The 19,489-nt window shown below is 41.8% G+C and overlaps 6 non-coding genes and 1 pseudogene across 6 annotated transcripts; 5 read left to right on the top strand and 2 right to left on the bottom strand.

Annotated features, from left to right (window-relative positions):
* Nucleotides 1–2,580: 2,580 nt before the first annotated feature.
* Nucleotides 2,581–2,653, top strand: trnam-cau (transfer RNA methionine (anticodon CAU)). Its single transcript has one exon. It is a non-coding gene; the product is annotated as a tRNA-Met (tRNA).
* A 408-nt stretch (nt 2,654–3,061) lies between these two features.
* trnak-uuu (transfer RNA lysine (anticodon UUU)) lies at nt 3,062–3,134 on the bottom strand. The gene has a single exon. It is a non-coding gene; the product is annotated as a tRNA-Lys (tRNA).
* Nucleotides 3,135–4,534: 1,400 nt separating this feature from the next.
* On the top strand, nt 4,535–4,750 carry LOC116685608 (small nucleolar RNA U3). Its single transcript, XR_004330993.1, has one exon. It is a non-coding gene; the product is annotated as a small nucleolar RNA U3 (small nucleolar RNA).
* Nucleotides 4,751–7,529: 2,779 nt separating this feature from the next.
* On the top strand, nt 7,530–7,765 carry LOC116685609 (uncharacterized; annotated as a pseudogene).
* A 1,979-nt stretch (nt 7,766–9,744) lies between these two features.
* On the top strand, nt 9,745–9,818 carry trnan-guu (transfer RNA asparagine (anticodon GUU)). Its single transcript has one exon. It is a non-coding gene; the product is annotated as a tRNA-Asn (tRNA).
* Nucleotides 9,819–11,422: 1,604 nt separating this feature from the next.
* Nucleotides 11,423–11,496, top strand: trnan-guu (transfer RNA asparagine (anticodon GUU)). Its single transcript has one exon. It is a non-coding gene; the product is annotated as a tRNA-Asn (tRNA).
* Nucleotides 11,497–11,905: 409 nt separating this feature from the next.
* trnae-cuc (transfer RNA glutamic acid (anticodon CUC)) lies at nt 11,906–11,977 on the bottom strand. Its single transcript has one exon. It is a non-coding gene; the product is annotated as a tRNA-Glu (tRNA).
* Between the last annotated feature and the right edge of the window lie 7,512 nt (nt 11,978–19,489).

Genomic DNA, 19,489 nt, shown 5'->3' with positions numbered 1-19,489 from the left:
TTCAGGAGATTGTTTTTTTTTCCCACAGTCTTTTATTTTAGAAGCCTGGGTACTCAGTTGGTAGAGCATCCAGACTTTTAATCTGAGGGTCCAGGGTTCAAGTCCCTGTTCAGGTGTACTGTGGAGGTTCTTGAACACTTCAGATACTGCCATATTGTTTGTGTTCCATCCATAAGTCTTTAAAAAAGAATTGTGGCTGTTTTTCAAGCAGGTTTGCATCATAATAATGTTGCTGGTAAGTCTAATGTACAATAGGCAACCTACGTCCCTGCAGCACCCAAATCTCTGTACTCATCTCCCTGCTTGGATAGAAGTCATCGGTGATTTTTCTTGTCACGAGTGGCTAAGTGCTGTGGTGCTGGTGTCCGTGTTGATTGAAAAAGAAAGAATGGTCTTCATTACTTGCACTTTAATTTGTAATTCTGGAGATTGTTTTTGTTGTATTTGAACCCACACCCCAGTGAGACTGCGACCTGAACGCAGCACCTTGGACCGCTCGGCCATCCTGACTGTCCAACAGAACTTCAGTAGACCTGTCCTCAAAATCATAATATAGTAAATTAAACATGTCATGATATAGTAGTTCTCAATCATGAGACCTGCTATATCATGACATGTCTGACGGGGCGCTACTATACCATCCAAGACTGAGACTGCAGCAGTATTTCAATGCCCGTATATGTTAATGTATTCATATTTTCGTTATTTTCACAATGTTTTTCTTCTCATCGGTAGGATTGCATTTTTCCTTAGGCGGCATATTCCCCTGGGCCTGGTGGTATCTGTGCTGCACACAAGCACCTGGGATGTCAGGCTTTAAATCCCCACCTCTGAAAAGTGCCGCTTCTTAGCCGATTATGTCTGGCCATGTCATAAATATAGAGGCGAGGCCTCAAACTGAGAATGTATTGGGGCGTGATATTTAAATTACCATCGTTTCTAGCCGCTGCATTTATCAATGTACGATCATTCTTACGCTCTGATTGGTGTGATACGAACGTTCATGAATCTCACGTGAAGCCTGTTACGTTAGGTTAATAAATGAGGGCCTTAGCTCTAAGGATGTGCTTCAAAACATAACTGAAGTGGACACACTAATGAGTAGCACAATGGTGCAATCTGTTTACCTTGTCATAAGCTAAAGCCTTTTCCCAAGCTAAAAGAAAAACAAGGTGCTCTCTGCAAAAGCACAGCTGGGAGTGCTTGAGAGTCCTTTGAGGTACAGGTCCTTTTAGGCTGAGATGCTTCGGGTGTGTTAAGGTGTGAGCCCAAATAGTTGTTGAACGACAAGACAAGACAGCGATCAGGTGATAGAACCGGGGTAGTGATGTCCATCCATGCACCCGATGGATATGATCAAAAACCTGTAACATCACTGGAAAGTCAGCATTACTACAGATCCTGACAGGGTAGTGGATGTCAATTTTTTAATCTGCCAGAACACTTTTATGGCTGTCAACAACTTTTCCAGCATTTTATCATGATTCACCTTACCATGGAAATCAGCGTTAGCAGAGGATAGTTTCAATCCATCAACCTCTAGGTCAGAGGCCCAGGACGCTCCATTGTGCCAATCTGCTGAAAGTCACCCCAGATGGACTTGAACCCACAAATTTACATCTCCAAACTCTCACCAGGTCAGGAGAAATGAAATGAACAGTAACCTTGACCTTTGACCTCCCAAATCGAAATTCAGTTCATCCGCGACTAAGAGTGGTTATGTATGCCACATTAAAGTGCTTCCCTCTAGGCGTTCAGGGATATTGCATTCACAAGAATCGGATGGACAGACATGAGGACACAGTCACCTTGACATTGAACCTTGACCTCCAAAATCTCATCAATTAATGTGAATGTTTTTGCAACTTTGAAGGAACACAAACATGGGCGTTGTGATAATGGTGCTGTCTATCGTTGTTTCTGAATCAACAATACCTTCTAAAGTTGAATAGCTATTGCGTACCCGGTAATATTAGAGAGAGCTCTCGATTGCACTGTAGGCGGACAATTTAGAAAATTAAGTTACTTTACACTTTAAAACTGTTACATCTCTCTGAATTACCATCTGCAAATTTCCAAGCCTCGTTGGCATGCCGACCACCATCTACAGTAAGTAAATCACTGGCTACCTATTCATGAGAACCTCATACTTTTACCAGGTCAGGTGGTTAATAGTTATGGTCAAATGAAGCTTCATAAAGCTTTCTGAACTATGTTCTTCATTTTCTGAACGCATTCACTCAGTAGTGTTTTATATTGGTTGTGCATCTGTGATTGCCCTAGAGGTCTCTCAGCCATCCAGCACCTCTCCCGCTCATCTTTGTTAGTTTTACAACTGTCCAGCATAAATCACTGACACCATACCTCACACTCATCCATGCATACACCTTGCATACATGTATACAACCTTTGCACACGGTCTTTTGTCTCCCCTTTTCATGGGGTCATGACAAAGCATCTAGTGTTGATCTTAGCCTTTGTGTGAGTACATATGTCTCCACAAACATTGTTTTTATTAAGATTGACGACCAAATGGTTAGTTTTTCTGAGATTTTTCCAACCATTGCAATGCCTTTCATAGCCTCGTTGGCGCAGTAGGCAGCGCGTCAGTCTCATAATCTGAAGGTCGTGAGTTCAACCCTCACACGGGGCAGGTGTTTTAAAAAAACTAAAAAACACTACTGCTGCTAACAGTGACAGGTGGTTGAACACAAGCACATGAATGAAATTTTTCATTCTTTGGTTATTTCTGAGATTGATACAATGAAAGGAATTATTAAGAGTCGTAGCAAACCAATGAAAAGGGTTATAGAACATATGTGGTATGTCCTTGGACATACTATCCAAGCAGGGAGATGAGTACAGAGATTTGGGTGCTAGCAAGATGGATGTAGGTTCCCCATAGGTTGTTCATTTAGACTTACCAGCAACATTGTTATGATATACGACTCTTTTTAAAGACTTGCGCATGGAACACACATGATATGATAGCATCTGAATTTGTCCATGTCCATACAAGCACGTCAAATGGACAACTCATCTAGCAGAATGTGCAACTCTACGCCTGAACAGGGACTTGAACCCTGGACCCTCAGATTAAAAGTCTGATGCTCTACCAACTGAGCTACCCAGGCTTCAAAAGCAAGTGACTGTGGAAAAAACCATCTGCTGAACTACAGATTAAAGTGCAAGTAAATGAAGACCATTGAGCTGTTGCCATGATCACGGTCTTCTGGACAGCAGGAGGGTAGACCATAATTTGCACAATGCAACACCAAATGTTATTGCACAAACTGGTTGAAAATTGGCCAAAAAGGTTAATTAAAAGCTCAAAGTCACAACTCATCATGGCGACTAGCAGACTGTGAACATCCTGCAAACCTGCATGACAGATGACGTTAGCGAGCACTTCATACAATATCCCAGAATCAAGCTGTTGCCTTACCAGGGACTTGAGCTGTGGTTTTCTTTTTCGCTGAAAACGTTGATAACCTAATGCAATTTTATGGCTCCAGACAAATAAACTTTACTGCTAGTTGGTACAATAAAACAACTCTCCCTCTTGATCAGCTTCCTCTTGACGGAAAAAATCCACCAGATGACTTGCCATCCAAGCAGGGAGATCAGCACAGAGATTTGGGTGCCATCAAGAGATGTAGGTTGCCCATTGATCATTTAGAGATAGCACCCGCATTGTTATGATGCAAACCTGCATGAAAAACAGTCACATTTCTTTTTAAAGACTTGTGCATGTTACTTAAATGATACAGTGTCTGAAAGTGTTAAGGATTGCCAAAGTGTACAATTTATCATGGCATCAAGCAAAATGTGCAACTGCATGCCTGAACAGGGACTTGAACCCTGGACCCTCAGAATAAAAGTCTGATGCTCTACCAACTGAGCTACCATGCTTCTAAAAAGAGGGCTGTGGAAAAAGAAGTGCCGTTATTGCTTCCTAAACCCAACCGTCCCATTGTTGTCCCGCGTGTCATGGTTAACACAAATATGCCCGTTTCGTTATTTCGTTAATTATTTGGCTGCTGGCTTTTCCTCCTCTTCCTCATCCCAGTCAGTCGCCGTAGTTCTAGTGCCAGGCTGAGACTTCGCTCCCCAGTGTGACGTCATCGCCGAATTGACTTAATAAACCAGCGAATACTAAAAATTACCAAAAACTGACTTTTAACATTATTTGGAGACATTTAAAAAATGATATAAATACATATCTTGAGTGCTTTTTGTACCCAATAATCAACAGTGGTGGTTAACCCGCAACATTCTGAGACCAATTAATGCAAAGAAAGGACTGGAGCATTTATTGGAGAGAATAAGTAGGCTGACACTGAAGTATTGAGACAACAGTGACTGAAAATCTAATTCAATCTACATATCGGTCTTCTTAAAGATCTAAATAGATTTTCTCACCTCAGAGTCATCTGGAGCACGTAACGATTAGCTTCTGTCCCTCTGAACCCTGAGTGACAATCACCTGCAGTGAATGAGATGCAGTTCCCCCCCCCCCCCCCTCAGCCTAACCAAGACTATACTTTCAGGGATCATTTCTAGAGTTTCTGACTTGGGGAATGTGTTTCTAAAGTGTTTGGTCTCACTGACCACGATGATGAGTCGTGATATTCCTTTCTGAGCGTGAGGCTGACAGAGAGTAATGATTCACTTCATATGTTCTCTGTCATTGATGATTGTTCTTTGCTTCTTTATGGAGTATTGAAGAAGGGAATATGTTCAGAGTGGTAGTAGCAGGATATGTGGAAAACTAACACGTGTGAAAGTAATAAAACATACTAAGCTTTCTATTTAACTGAAGTTATAGTCAGTCTTGAAGAATGTCCAGTCCATGCTGGACAAGGTTACTTGAAAGGGTTAACACCTACTTTCTTGACTTTGTAATGCCTTATGTCCGGTGTAAAAACGTAAACTGAGTTAAGCCATAATTCATTTTATTTCTACCTTTGCTTTTCCTACTTTGACATGTCAAAAAGGTGCGTTGTTTGAAAGCCCATCTCTACACATCATGTTCCACTCCCACAGGTGTTTCCACTTGACTAATCAGACTGTGTGGCCTTTACAGGCTCAGCTTGATTGACATGTATTAAAGGGGTGGAACGGTACACTGAAGTCCCGGTGGACGGGATGGCATGTTGGAACGAGGTTTGAGTACATACAGCAAATACTTGAAGCCAGGTTACTCTACGAGTGGATACGGGGCATTGAAGGTGACGTGTAAATCCTGATTGATTCACTGATTTTTTGGCCCTATTTGTATTTGGATCTAAAGGCTGGTTAAGCACTGTAGGGAGGAGACGTTGGACAGTTTTTTTGTCTCGTTCCAGTGATTGGCATGTCTGGGTGATGGCGTTGGATATGTGTTAGCATGTGGGATGTATTCCACTCACGTACCAACAACGCCGACACACAGTCCTCGTTTTATCCACCACTTTCTCACCTGTACTACTGGAACTGACTGGGAAACCAAAGTTTCCCCGTGGGTCGCCACCACTCGCCGTAGGAGAGGCTGCTCTTCCTTAGTGCTGCTGGCTCTGACTCATATGAAGGGAAATATGGGGCCAAAGGTGAGAGTTTGCAGAACAAAAAAATCTGAACTTATGTGTTTAAATTTGCACTTGTAAAAATAAAATTTGCACTTGCAAAAATATTCACCCACGTGTGATCTTAATTTGATGTCACACAATGGAAAAAAACACGAGAGCTTGTAAAAAAAATCTGAATTTGTAATTTGCACATGTAGAAAATATTCACACACCGGTTTTCTGAATGTGAAGTTACAGGAAAATATTCACAAATGTGTAGATTGATATTTCCATGAACAGAATGACAGCTGCAAGCGTGCAGTGCAACATTTACTCATGTACTTTTTTTTTCATTCACAACCACAACTCAGTGATGACAACCTCTCAAACTAAATTGTACCTGTGGACTGAGTCTGTGAAGCTCTGAGCCAACAGGACGGGGGGGGGGGGGAAATCAGGGTTCTATCACCAGATGAGGGACATCTCTGTCTGTCTTATTTATGTAGCATGGAAGCTACCGTTAGCTAACTAGCCAACGGCCGGGCCAACTCACAATCAGACTGAAAATTGTTCTTGAAAAAATGCTATTAAACAGTAAAAAAAACTAAAAATAACACTGTAATATATTTCTTGTCCTGCCAATGCACCACCTGTCTGTACTTTGTATATCAAATTGCACTTTTCTGGTTAGACACAAACTGCATTTCCTTGTCTTTGTATTTGTACAATAAAGTTGAATCTAATCTAATAAAAAAAAAAAAAGATGGATGTCTTTGCACAAGAGCAGTACACACCAGTATGCGCCGTTTGGGACGTCATTTTCTCTAACTCCAGTAACTGTGTGCTCAGCAACTTCCTATTATCATTTTCATAGCTCATTGTCCGTCTGCTTCTATTTTCTATAAAAGCTTGTAAAACATCAACCCGGGTTTCTACAGTCAAGATATCAACATCATTTCTTTCAGAACAAACTGGGTTATTAGAATATTTGTGCTGCACTGAGGTCACTTGAATGTTAAAAACGGTTGTAGGACCTTAAAGGGAACATGAATCTTCCAGATATGTATTGATATCACACACAGAGCAGTACGAGCTGAGCAGGTCTCCTCTAAAACACTTCTCATAAGTCCTGGGAGTCACACTGGGAAGAAATAAACAGAACTTATACAACTATGCATTTATTGTTAGCTTAATTTACCCAACAGAACAGCTTCGGAGTCACTGGAATGAGTTGAATGGTGGTCGTCTCACTCCCCCCTAGCACCTGTGAGCTGGACCCCCCCCCCCCTTGCAACTTTCAGTCAGCGAGTTGCCGTCTCAGCGGAAGTGTAGCATGATATCAGGTCTTGCAAACAAGGTAGCGATGGATTTCTTTTGGTGTTTTTCACAGCATTGCCATGACTGAGCCGGTAAAAGGGAAACAGAAACTTAAGAAAGCATTGTTGGAGGAACAGAGAAAGAGGAAACTGCAGACTGGCCGAGGGAGGAGTCAGACACAAGGAAACAGAGGAGCCGCCAAATATCTATTCAGAACCTGGAGGTGGAGCTCAATAGACAATACCTGCGAGCAAAAAACGAGAAAACAGCAAGAAATGGCCAGAACTGCATTGCTCCCCTTTAATTGAAGTGTTTTCCTCTTCACTGAGGTGTGGAGGTTGGAACAGTAGCTGAAGTCTAAATGCAGCAGGTTCAACCATCCTTTGGTCTGGGAATGAAGAACTTGGTTGTTGTTTAGAACCAGTATTAACGCAAAGAAATGAGTGGAGCATTTATTGTAGAGAATAAGTTGGCTGACACTGAAGTATTGAGACAACAGTGACTGAAAATCTAATTCAATCTACATATCGGTCTTCTTAAAGATCTAAATAGATTTTCTCACCTCAGTCATCTGGAGCACGTAACGATTAGCTTCTGTCCCTCTGAACCCTGAGTGACAATCACTCTGCAGTGAATGAGATGCAGTTCCCCCCCCTCAGTCTAAACAAGACTATACTTTCAGGGATCATTTCTAGAGTTTCTGACTTGAGGAATGTGTTTCTAAAGTGTTTGGTCTCGCTGACCACGATGATGAGTTGTGATATTCCTTTCTGAGCTGTGATATTCCTTTCTGAGCGTGAAGTTGACAGAGAGTAATGATTCACTTCATATGCTCTCTGTCATTGATGATCGTTCTTTGTTTCTTTATGGAATATTGAGGAAGGGAATATGATCAGAGTGGTATTAGTAGATGTGTGGAAAACTAATTTGAACAAACATAATAAAATGTGCTAGGCTATTTAATTAACTACAGTTATTGCCAATCTTGAAGTATTTGTCTTGTCCATGGTGGACAATGTTACTTGAAAGACATTAGGCTTACCTCATTAACCTCCACCAGGGAAATTGACGACAAACCCCCATCATCCTCCACCTCTGCCTCTGCCACAGAGGACGTTCAGCTGGATTTAGGAGTTCCTCAAAGTGCTCCTTCCACCGCTCTATTACCTCCTCAGTTGAGGTCAACAGCGTCCCATCCTTACTGTACACAGCTTGGATGATTACTCGCTTCCCTCTCCTGAGATTAGATTAGATTAGATTCAACTTTATTGTCATCACACATGTACAGGTACAATGCAACGAAATACAGTTTAGAGAGTTTAGAGAGCCTCCGAGCCGCAGCTAGTGAAAGCGCCGCCACATGCACTCTGAAAAGGATATATGCAGACAGCAGGATAATACAAGACATAACATAATGCACAAGACTACATACATGAAGGAATAATTGGTGTATGGTGTCTGTGGATGTGAGTGCGTGTGAGACACAAACTGTGTGGGTTGTTGAAAAACAGCTCAGTTCAGTCCGGCCTTGACTGTGAGTGTGTGTGCGTGTGTATGTGAAATGTGAGACAGACTGACTGCACTGTGCAAAACAGCCCAGTTCAGCCCGGCCTTGACCATGGACGTGAGGTGGAACACAAGAAAGAAAGAAACAGGCAGTCAGACGGATCTGGGGCTGGTTCGGGGGGGTGGTGTATGGTGTGTGTGTGAGAATGAGTTGTGTGTGTAAATGTAGCGCATCAGACTGTCTGTGTTGGTAAAAGTTCAGTCCATCTGCGTGACCTTGGAGAGATAAGCCAGTGCAAGGGAAAGGATAGAATGTCAGCTGCAAGTTGTTTTCCCGCTTCGGGCAGAAAAGGGGGGGGGAAACAGTGGATCAATTTCAATCCAAATTTAGGGTGACTCGGTGGAATTTGTACAAATCAATGTCCATCAATCAGTTGTCACCGACCTCAACGTCATACAAGCATCCATATCACGTAGTGATTTTTGCAGTCCATCTACCTTCTCTGCCAGTCCGGTGGTCACACGAAGCAACTCCACCGACTGAGCCCTGTTGGTATCAATCCCCTACTGCGCTTCCACGGTCCGGTCTGAGATGTTACGAGACAGTTCACAGGACTGGTTAGCCCTTAGATGTAAAACCTTCATCCCCTCAATCACTCCATTTAGGCACTCTTAAGTTCCCCAGACAGCTGGTGGGTGAATTTGCTGGCGGCTGTCTTACCAATTTTCCGATAGGTCAGCGAGACCCCAAGGCCGATGATCAGGAGCCCCACCAACAGAATTCCAATTATCCAAATATCTTCGACATCCTCCACAGTCAGGACATCCAGGCAGACCACCTGCCAATCCCGTGAATAGGAATCGCGAGTGTAGCCTGCAGGGAACGTCCCGCTGGGACAATGCGGCTCTCCCGGAGAAGCATGTTTAGGTGAAAAATCTTGTCAATAGCGCTGAGCGACCAGATGATCAATTCCATGTTGATATTTCCAGGAAAACAGCAGGCAGGGGACAAAGAGAAAAGAAAAAGTATCACAAGACAATCCAGACAGACTGGGAAGAAGCCAAGCTGAGATAAGAGGGGAGAGGAGGAAAAACACGACTGCTCTCGCCAGAAGCAGGAAGAAGACACATGTAAAGTTCCTTAGGGGCCCGTAGTGGATGAAATGGTAAAACATTTGGCCCTGGATGCATAGAATTCCTGCCATATTGAGCGACAAAGTTTGGGTGTCCTGAAAAAAGGGTCTTGAACTCTATCTCGCTGACTTCTTTTTTTTACTGTTTCTTGTTATGTCACGGCAAGAAGTATTATGCTTTTGAGTCGTTTGTCCATCTCTACATCAGAATCAGAAATAAAAAAAAACATCAGACATATGCAGTCTCTGTGGCGCAATAGGTCAGCGCAGTCGGCTGTTAACCGAAAGGATGGTGGTTCAAGTCCACCCAGGGACGTTTATTGCTTAAATAATCTGGAGTGAGCCAACTCTGGGATTTATCCTTCTTCAGGAGACTATAGAGCAGCCTGAAGATAACCCAAGTGGCCTTATGTCTATCAGAAGATACAGTTCTGGAAACCATGTACATATTAATCTTTACAGTCATCAGAGATGGGAAGTAACGAAGTACAAATACTTTGTTAACAAAATAACGAAGTACAAACACTTCATTGCTGTACTCAAGTAGATTTTGCGGATATTTTTATCTTCCTCTTTATTTTTTTTGGCGACTTTTTACTTTTACTCCTTACATTTTACCACAATATCGGTACTTTCTACTCCCTACATTTTACAAAATTGGCTTGTTACTTTAGTTTTGTACTAAAGGTTGTCTATCAGGTGTGATTTGGAGTCCATGTCGGAGAATAGCGCGGACACCCGCCTCACACCACGAGCAGGCGCGCACGGCACACGGAGACAAAAGTGAGAGAAAAGAAAAAGAGACTAGCTGTCTGGAGGATAATCAGCTGAGATCGTGTGTGTCTTTGAGAACTGTAAGTCATAGAACTGATGTTGTCAGTTCATGTAAGCCTGTTGTTGTATTGGTCTGTAGTTCTGGTACATTTAAAAGTTAGCTTGTTTACCTTCTTCTACTGTTGGCTAGGTTACACCTGGCTGTTGATTCGATATAATGGCGATTGTTGAACGTCCTTGCTCATTAAGATAATGTAATTAGTAGTTGGTTTATTGTTATTATTTACTAGCATATATGATTCCTATACATTGTGTATGGTAGCCATTACAATGTTGTTTATTTCTTTTATTACCACACACACATTCATAGCAGAGCTACCCCCCCCCCCCCCCATGTTTATACTGATGATTGATTGTAATAAATCAACAGAGAGAAGTTGTCTCCGTCTGTGTTTTAACAGACACACCTGGGCCGAAGTTGGAAACCACAATCAGCTTTAAATCCAGTTCTAATCTAGTCCTCACTAAATTTCAAATAATTTCCCTGGAGTTACCATTACAAAATGTAATCTAATTAAATTGGAAAATACACAGACTTCTCACAAAATCACACTTGAATTCATATCTTGCTACTCGGTCAGAATCTTATTAACCTGGAGTCCCAGTCTCTGTCAACATAAATAGGCTATATGTTTATATATGTTTTAGGCCTATTGGCAGACAGCCATTTAAAATGTAGGCAATGGCATATAAAGAATAAAGAATAAAGAGTCTTTTCTCCATGTCTACTGTAGTTTCTCAGTGTGCTCTCTAGTATCATCTGTCTGGTCCAGGGAGCTTTGTCATTCATAAGGCTACTTTTACTTTTATATTTTAATTATATTGCTAAGCCTGTACTTTGGTACTTTTACTTGAGTAAAGAAGTTAAATCAGTACTTCTACTTTTACCAGAGTATTTGTTAACACAATTATCTCTTCTTCTACTTGAGCACAGGCAGTGAGTACTTTTGCCATCTCTGACGGCCTCTGTATTGTTCTCTTTAGAGTATGTAAGCATACATGTGCAGCGCAACCTCAAAAAGCCATAAAGCAAATGCTTGTGGCTTAAAGATCGAGCTCCCGCTCATTAAACATTAGACATATGCAGTCTCTGTGGCGCAATAGGTCAGCGCAGTCGGCTGTTAACCGAAAGGATGGTGGTTCAAGTCCACCCAGGGACGTTTGTTGCTTAAATAACCTGGAGTAAGCAAACTCTAGGCTTTACCATTCTGCAGGTGAATATAGAGCAGCCCAAAGATAACTCAAGTGGCCTTACCTTTATCTGAAGGTACAGTTCTGAAAACCATGTACTGTACATATTAATCTTTACGGTCATTGGTATGCAGGTCACTTGATGTAATACAAGCAAATACATAAGGCCAGACAGAGACAAAAAGTGAGAGAAAAGAAAAAGAGACTAGCTGTCTAAAGGATAACCAGTTGAGATTGTGTGCGTCTTTGAGAACTGTAAGTCATATAACTGATGTTGTCAGTTCATTTAAACTAATGAGGAAGAATTTGACAAATCAAAATCAAGTCCAGGAACTTATTCTTTCAAACATCACACCTGAGTCTCTCACGTCCTGACCATTCCCTGACCGGGAATCGAACCCGGGCCGCGGCAGTGAGAGCGCCGAATCCTAACCACTAGACCATCAGGGAGTCACATCTTTCAAATTTATCTTTGTAGATGTGACTTTTCTTTTCACTTACATTCCTGTAAGTAAACTCATATTGTTTTAGGCGAGGAATGGCGCCTGGCTAGAGCTTCAGAAGGAAGGCCATGACAGATTACACATCTGTCACATAGTCAGTTTGTAGTCTTAAATACCAAGTCTCTTGCTGTTCCTTGACTAGTTGGCCATCCCTGCTTTGCATCGCTCCAGGTATGTAGAAACAAAATCTGTTATGCACCTTTGCATTGCGCTAAAATGTCAAACTTTTGACCTGAATCCAACAATAACATTACTTGACTTTCACATACATTGGTTTTCAGTTAAAAATGTTGGTTAGGGGTTTAGTTACTGCTTGAAAAAATGAAAAGAATTGTTATTGAGATAGAGGCAGATGAAGTGTTTACGACCCATCAATGATGACAAAAGGATACATCCGAAAATGGAAAAAGATGGGGGAGAGAAATGTATTTTTTGTTTTAATATGGTTTCTGTAGGAAAACAAACATGACAAACATTATTAACGTTTTTCAATGCAGTAACAATGTGTAGACTAAATATTAAATTTCAACATTTCTGTCTACGAAGATTTACGTCATAGCCTGCGACACACGTTTCTATCAGTAAGGCGGGATGCCAAGCAGGTGGCTGTTGTAAACAAACCGGCGGCTGTGTGATGGGCCATGGATCCCAAAGGGAAAAAGAGAAAACTAACTGAGGAGAACAAAAGATTCAACGTTTCTTGGACCTAATAATTTGCATTCATTGCCAATGCGGAAGGATTGCCTGAATGTTTGCTCTGTAGCGAGAAGTTGTCAAATAACAAAAACAGCAATGTGGAAAGACATTTTCAGGGAAGGCAGGCTACATTTGCAGCCGAGTACCCAGTTGGGAGTGAGGGAAAAAGTGCAATTGCATTACTTCTGGAGAAATTAGAGGAGCGCAAAAATAGTTTTAAGAAGTGGATTGCATCTCCAAACTCCACTACTGCTGCAAGTTCTGTCGCAACCCGGGAGATAATAGAACGTAGCAAACCGTTCACAGATGGTGACTACATGAAGGAGTCATTTATCAACATATCAGAATACCTATTGCAGACTTCAAAATCAGAACCGAGATAATGCAAAAAATTAAAGACATGCCTCTCTCCGCTAAGACAGTGAAGGAAAGGGCTATTAAAATGGCAGGCAACATCACCGATCAGTAAATCAAGGCAATTAAGTCAGCGCCAGCATACTCAATTGCCTGTGATGAGTCCTGTGATGTGATCGATATTGAACAGACTGCGCTTTTATGCATGTATGTGAACTCCGATGGGCCGCAAGAAGAAATGATCCAATTAATACCACTGAAAGGCCAAACACAGGGGGAGGACATATGTGAGGCTGTGCTGAAGTGTTTAAATGACAATGGGATAAAAGTTACAAAGATTAAAGTTACATCTTACATGCCCGATGTTGAGAAGCTGATCAGTGATGTCCGAAAGCAGAAGTCACATTAAACGGGTAAGAACACAATCCTGTCATAGGCACATTTTTAGTAACAAAGTGGCTGTTTTTATAAAGTGATATCTGATTTTTGTCAGTATATATTTGGAATGACACTTAGGGATATTATTGTGTTTTGTTGCTCAGGTCCGAGCATAGCTGCGTTGGTTGTGTGTCAAAAGAGAAGAGGATGCTGCTTTGTTTTACTCTTGCACTGACTTGCTTGGCATTTGCACAAACGTCAAACTTGAACTGTATTATTTGATTTTATATATAAATTACCTTTTCAAAAGGCTGATGTTTTATTTTTAAAAATGTAGGCACTTTGATCAATATGGAGATCACGATTAATTATCACAATTATTTGTTGATTTTCTACTCCAAAGTGCTGGAAAGGAAGGTTTCACCAATTGTTGAACCTCAGGTTAACAAGGAACACTGATGGATGGTGACTGATGGTAATTTTATCCATTTTCCATCAAACACGGATCACAGTCTCTTGAGGTGCCTAGTGCACCAACAACCAAAATGTAGCTAACGTGAATGGCTGAAATCTAGAAGTTAACATCACCAGAAATGAGCTGTTTGCCTTCACACAAACATGCCCTTTTTGTGCAAGGGCTAATTCCGAATAGTAGTAAAGGAAAGCTGCATTAGCCGGGAATCAGACCCGGGTCTCCCGCGCGTCACTCTGGAATTCTTTAGTTAAAACGCCCTAAACTGATTCCCATTCATTTCCTATGGTACTGCTAAACCACTACGGATGTAATATATCCTTGGCCACTAGTCTGAGCACACATCGTTAGAGCTCCGCTGAACATTACTCTAAAAGGTAAGTTATTTATATGATTATCTATGAAAAGATGTTAAATAACCAAACGTGTAATGAAATGTTATGCTGTCCCTGTCAGACGTTTTCTGTTTTAACGTTACATGAATGCTATAAAGTTAGTCACAGTTCATGTTAACGCCACGTTTGGATGGATTACGTGTTAACTACAGTTAATGTAACGCTAACCTTAAACCGTGCTTTGATTCATGTGTTTGTTTATTGTCTATTTATGTTTGTGGTGAGTAGAAATTGGCATTGTATTAAGTCAAAAGCATTGCCAGTGCCAGTTGTTACCATGTCTGCTCCAGTTGTTAATCCACCACCACCACCTGTGCAGACCCGGGCCACGCCTAACTAACTAACTAACTAACTCAAGACTCTATTGAGAAAATAGTTGAGAATAATTGAGAACATAATGGACAAACAGCAGGAGCAACAACAACAACAGCCAGCACAAAAAAAATCACAGTCAAAAAGATGTCTTCCCTGTGGCCAGCCAAAGTCGCGGTATGAGAATGATGGTTCTTCCGTCCACTTCTTTTACCAGCAAGGACCTGTCAGGTATTTCTACTGCTCCACTAAGGCTTTTAAAGCCTATGGTGCTGAAGGTCTGACAAACCCAAAAATGCCCTTTAATGACTTTGCACAGACAGAGTCCTCTCAGCAGGAACTGGATGCCACAAAGAAAAGGGTGGAGGACAGAGGACAGCAAAAGAGGAAAAGGACCCCCCACACAGGAGCCCCAGCTCACAGGTCGCAAGTGTCAGTTTTGCAGAATGGAACTGAAGCAGGGCCCAAACAGTCCTCACATTCACACTGGATTCCCTGGAGTAGCAGGGAAGTACATTTACTGCCCCGCTAAAGTCTTTTCTATTTACAAAGACCAGGGCACGGAGAAGGAGATGTCCTGGAAAGAGTTCCAGGAGTCTGCTTTTTATGAGTCAGAAAGACAGAGGTGGGAGGTCGAAAAAGGAAAATGATGGACAATGAGGGAGAGTGTTAAGTGTTGTATACTGTATATTTTGACCATTTAATATTTATTTTACATATTATTTGGTTTTATAGTAGTAAAGGAAAAGTTCATCGGCTGGGAATCGGACCCAGGTCACCCACGCGGCAGACAAGAATTCTACCACTGAACCACCAATGATTGATTGGGTCAAAGTTGCACCAGTGAAAACAATCAGTCCGCATGGCCACATTATGTTTTCACAAATGTCAGCAAAAAAAGCTAATTACGAAAAGAAGTAAAGGAAAACTGCAGTGGCCAAGAACCGGACCCCGGTCTCAAGACTACGGGGTTGAGAGAGCACAAGACTCCAGGAAAGGGAAGAAGTTGAGTTAGTAACATGCATTAATGGGATGAGATTGCATACAGATGGAGAGAAGGAGGAGAGAGGTGCTTAGTGCTCAAATCAAAATCAAAAAGAAGCAGAAACAGATAGTGGCAATAAAGTCAGATATTTTAATAAGTGGAAGAAACAATATGATTATTTATTAGAGTCTACTTGAAGCTTTTTATATTTTTCTCTCTCTCTCACTCACACACACACTGTACTACCACGTTGTTCTGCATCCATCTCCTCCCAGCCCTTGACATTTAGCAGCCCCACTCCCAACACACACAGACACACACATACACGCCACAAGGTCTACTTACTAATGCATATACACATCAACTTTCTTTTTGATTAACTTTATTTTGGATTAATGCATATACACATCAACTTTATTTTGGATTAATGCATATACACATCAACTTTATTTTGGATTAATGAAAATACACATCATCTTTCTTTTAAGCTGCAGTTCTAGAATGTTAAGCTGCAGTTCTAGAACAATAGGTTGAAGTTGTAGAATTTGAACATGCATTATCACCAGACTTTAGTTTGATCTGAGGAACAGGAGGTTAGCACAGGCCATGATCGTAGAATGCAGGCACATTTTAGTCTGGTAAATTACAAGGATTTTTACACTGGGATGGATTTTGACACTGGGATCTTGCGATTGACAGCATATCCACCGCAATACAGAACTCAGATATTCCCACTCTCTCAAACACACATTTGTTGGCTTCCAATTATGTAATATATGCCAATGGCAGTGGTGGGATTTGAACTCCAGAGAGACTGGAGACTTAATCCAGCGCCTTAGACTTCTTGGCCACACTACCTAGCTCAGTTGGTAGAGCGGAGGACCGTAGAGGCATAAAGCTGAAATCCTTAGGTTGCTGGTTCAAATCCAGAAAAGAGTAGCCTTTTTCAGAGTCATACTTCAGGGATCAATAAAGAATTTCTGATTCTGATGTAGAGATGGACAGATGACCCAAAACCATAATACTTTTTGCCTGGACATAACAAGAAACAAAAAAAGAGTTGAAGGAGATAGAGTTAAAGAACCTTTTTTCAGGACACCCACATTTTGTCGCTCAATATGGCAGGCCTTCTATGCATCCAGGGCCAAATGTTTTACCATTTCATCCACTACGGGCCCCTAAGGAAACGTGGGACTGTGAACTCTTGTTACCCATAGCAACGACAGGTAACAACGAGTGGAAGTACTTCTCTCTTTTTGTCTAATCGCCATTATACGGCCCAGTTTAATCTCTGTAAATTTTGCGGAAATCCTGCAAACAGCTACGATGACTGTTTATCTGTGTGGATTTTAAAATCTGTCAGTCAACCCCGTCTTGCCCGTATTGGATGGAATGATGTCAATTTGCGCTTTTTATCTGTTATACATAACAACCTGGATGCAACAAAGAACCCTTTTCTCCTGTTTTGTACACAACCCAAAGTTTTACAGAACAAAAGATAACTTTTACCAAAACCCTTCAGTTAAATCACAGTCAGTAACTTTATATGTGGTGACAATAAAGATGCTCACAAAACGCTTTACTTGCAATTGCGTTTCTCGTGCACATTCATGTCCTCTTGAATACAAAGAACTGCTATGCTATCTTTATTCCCAATATCATGTCTTAGATGTTAGTTCCAAATGAAAACAATTTTTGTCAGAAGTGGGATTTGAACCCAAAATGAAGAACATTGTTCAGAAAGCTTAATGAAGCTTCATTTGACCATAACTATTAACCACCTGAACCTGGTAAAAGGTATGAGGTACTCATGCATAGCTAGCCAGTGATTTACCTACTGTAGATGGTGGTCGGCATGCCAACGAGGTTTGAAAATTTGCAGATGGTGATTCAGAGGAGATGTAACAGTTTAAAGTGTAAAGTAACTTAATTTTCTAAATTGTCCACCAAATTCATCCCGATTTTACTATCACTTTTTACTGACAAAATCAAGTCTGTATTTTGGTAAAAAATGTTGTATCAAATGTTTCCTGTTGTCAAATGAGATCGGAAAGCTGAATCGGGCCGTGGAGCCATGAAAGCATCCCATGACAATCTACTAGACTTAAGTGGCTTTTAAGAGGCTCGTTGGTCTAGTGGCATGATTCTTGCTTCGGGTGTGAGAGGTCCGGGGTTCAACTCCCGGACGATCCCTAATGGCAGGAGCTATTACGATCCTAATCTGTAATTTAAAATCCAGTTTATCGTTAATTTAACACAGATTAGGAGCAAGCAATGTGTTGGCAATTTTTCATATCCTGCTTCGACTGCACGCAATAGAAAAAACTGGGTAAAAATGTGAGGAACAAACGAGCAGACCGGACTTTCCTTGTTCGTTGGTCTAGGTTTATGATCTCGTTTAGGGTGCGATAGGGTCTGTATGAGACTACTTTGCATAGAAGTGGAGGTATAGATTGAATAATCTGGTTTATTTATTGAGTGTGATGGACGAGAGAGTGTCACCTATTTGGCAAATTCATCACAATATTACTATTACTTTTACTGCAAAATCAAGTCTGTGTTTTGGTAATATATTTTTATCAAATGTTTCCTGTTGGCAAATGATATCGGGAAACTGACTCAAGCTGCATTTCCTTTTTACGAATATGAATGTTAACCTGCAGTCCTGGAATGTTAAGTTGCAGTTCTGGAACAATAGGTTGAAGTTGTAGATTTTAAGAGTTGCGGTCCTAAACTGTTAATTACAGTTCTAAAATGTACATTTTAGTTTAGAATGTTAAGCTGCAGTTCTAGAACATAGGTTGAACTTTTAGAATTTAAACATGCATTGTCACCAGACTTTAGTTTGATCTAAGGAACAGGAGGTCACACAAGCCATTATTGTAGAATGCAGGCACATTTTAGTCTGGTAAATTACAGGATTTTTACACTGGCATGGACCTGCTAATCTTGCGATTGACAGACGATCTAACTCGATCCCACTCTCTAAAATACCACCGCCCAACGTGGGGCTCAAACCCACGACCCTGAGATTAAGAGTCTCATGCTCTACAACTGAGCTAGCTAGGCACTTCTTAACCCTTTTGTTGTTCTTCGGACCTGGGGAGCCGTGCAGTTTTACCCATAGTGTTGTCCTCCGAGTCCCCGGACCCGTGGCGTTGTACTTTGGGTTCCAGGGAGCCGTAGCATTGTCCTTTGGTCCCGAGGACCCTTGACGTGGTCCTTTGGGTCACCGGGACCCATGACATTGTCGTTTGGGTCCTGGGGACCCTTGATGTTCCTTTTCGGGTCCCAGGGACCCTTGACATTGTCCTTGCGGGTTCCAAGGACCTGGGCATTGTCCTTTCGGGTCCCGGGGACCCTTTACGTTTCCTTCGGGTCCATAGGACCCTTTACATTGTCCTTCGGGTCCATAGGACCCTTGACGTTGTCCTTCGGTCCATAGGACCCGTGGCATTGGCCTTATGGTCCTTGGGACCCGTGGCATTGTCCTTCGGTCCTTGGGACCCGTGGCATTGTCCTTCGGGTCCCGCGCACCCTTGACGTTGTCCTTTGGGTTCAGGGACCCGTGGCATGGCCTGATGGGTCCTTGGGACCCGTGGCATTGTCCTTTGGGTCCGGGGACCTTGACGTTGTCCTTCGGGTCCCTAGGACCGCAACATTGTCCTTCGGGTCCCAGGGACCCGTGGCATTCGCATCGTCCTGCCTTTGAGTCCCTGAGATTCTTGCCAGTGGTTTGTAGTTGTAGTAAAAACAGGAAGGCAAAGGCGAGTGGAAAGGGAGGTTAAAAAAGAAAACTAAAGGCTTGACATTAGTCTACTAATTATTTTTATTACACACACACACACACACAATATACACTTTAGA

The sequence above is a fragment of the Etheostoma spectabile genome, unplaced genomic scaffold, assembly GCF_008692095.1.
Source record: "Etheostoma spectabile isolate EspeVRDwgs_2016 unplaced genomic scaffold, UIUC_Espe_1.0 scaffold00570087, whole genome shotgun sequence".
NCBI classification, from domain to species: domain Eukaryota; kingdom Metazoa; phylum Chordata; class Actinopteri; order Perciformes; family Percidae; genus Etheostoma; species Etheostoma spectabile.
The sequence above is the reverse complement of the archived record's forward strand: the minus strand, read 5'-3'. Positions and strand labels throughout refer to the sequence as shown.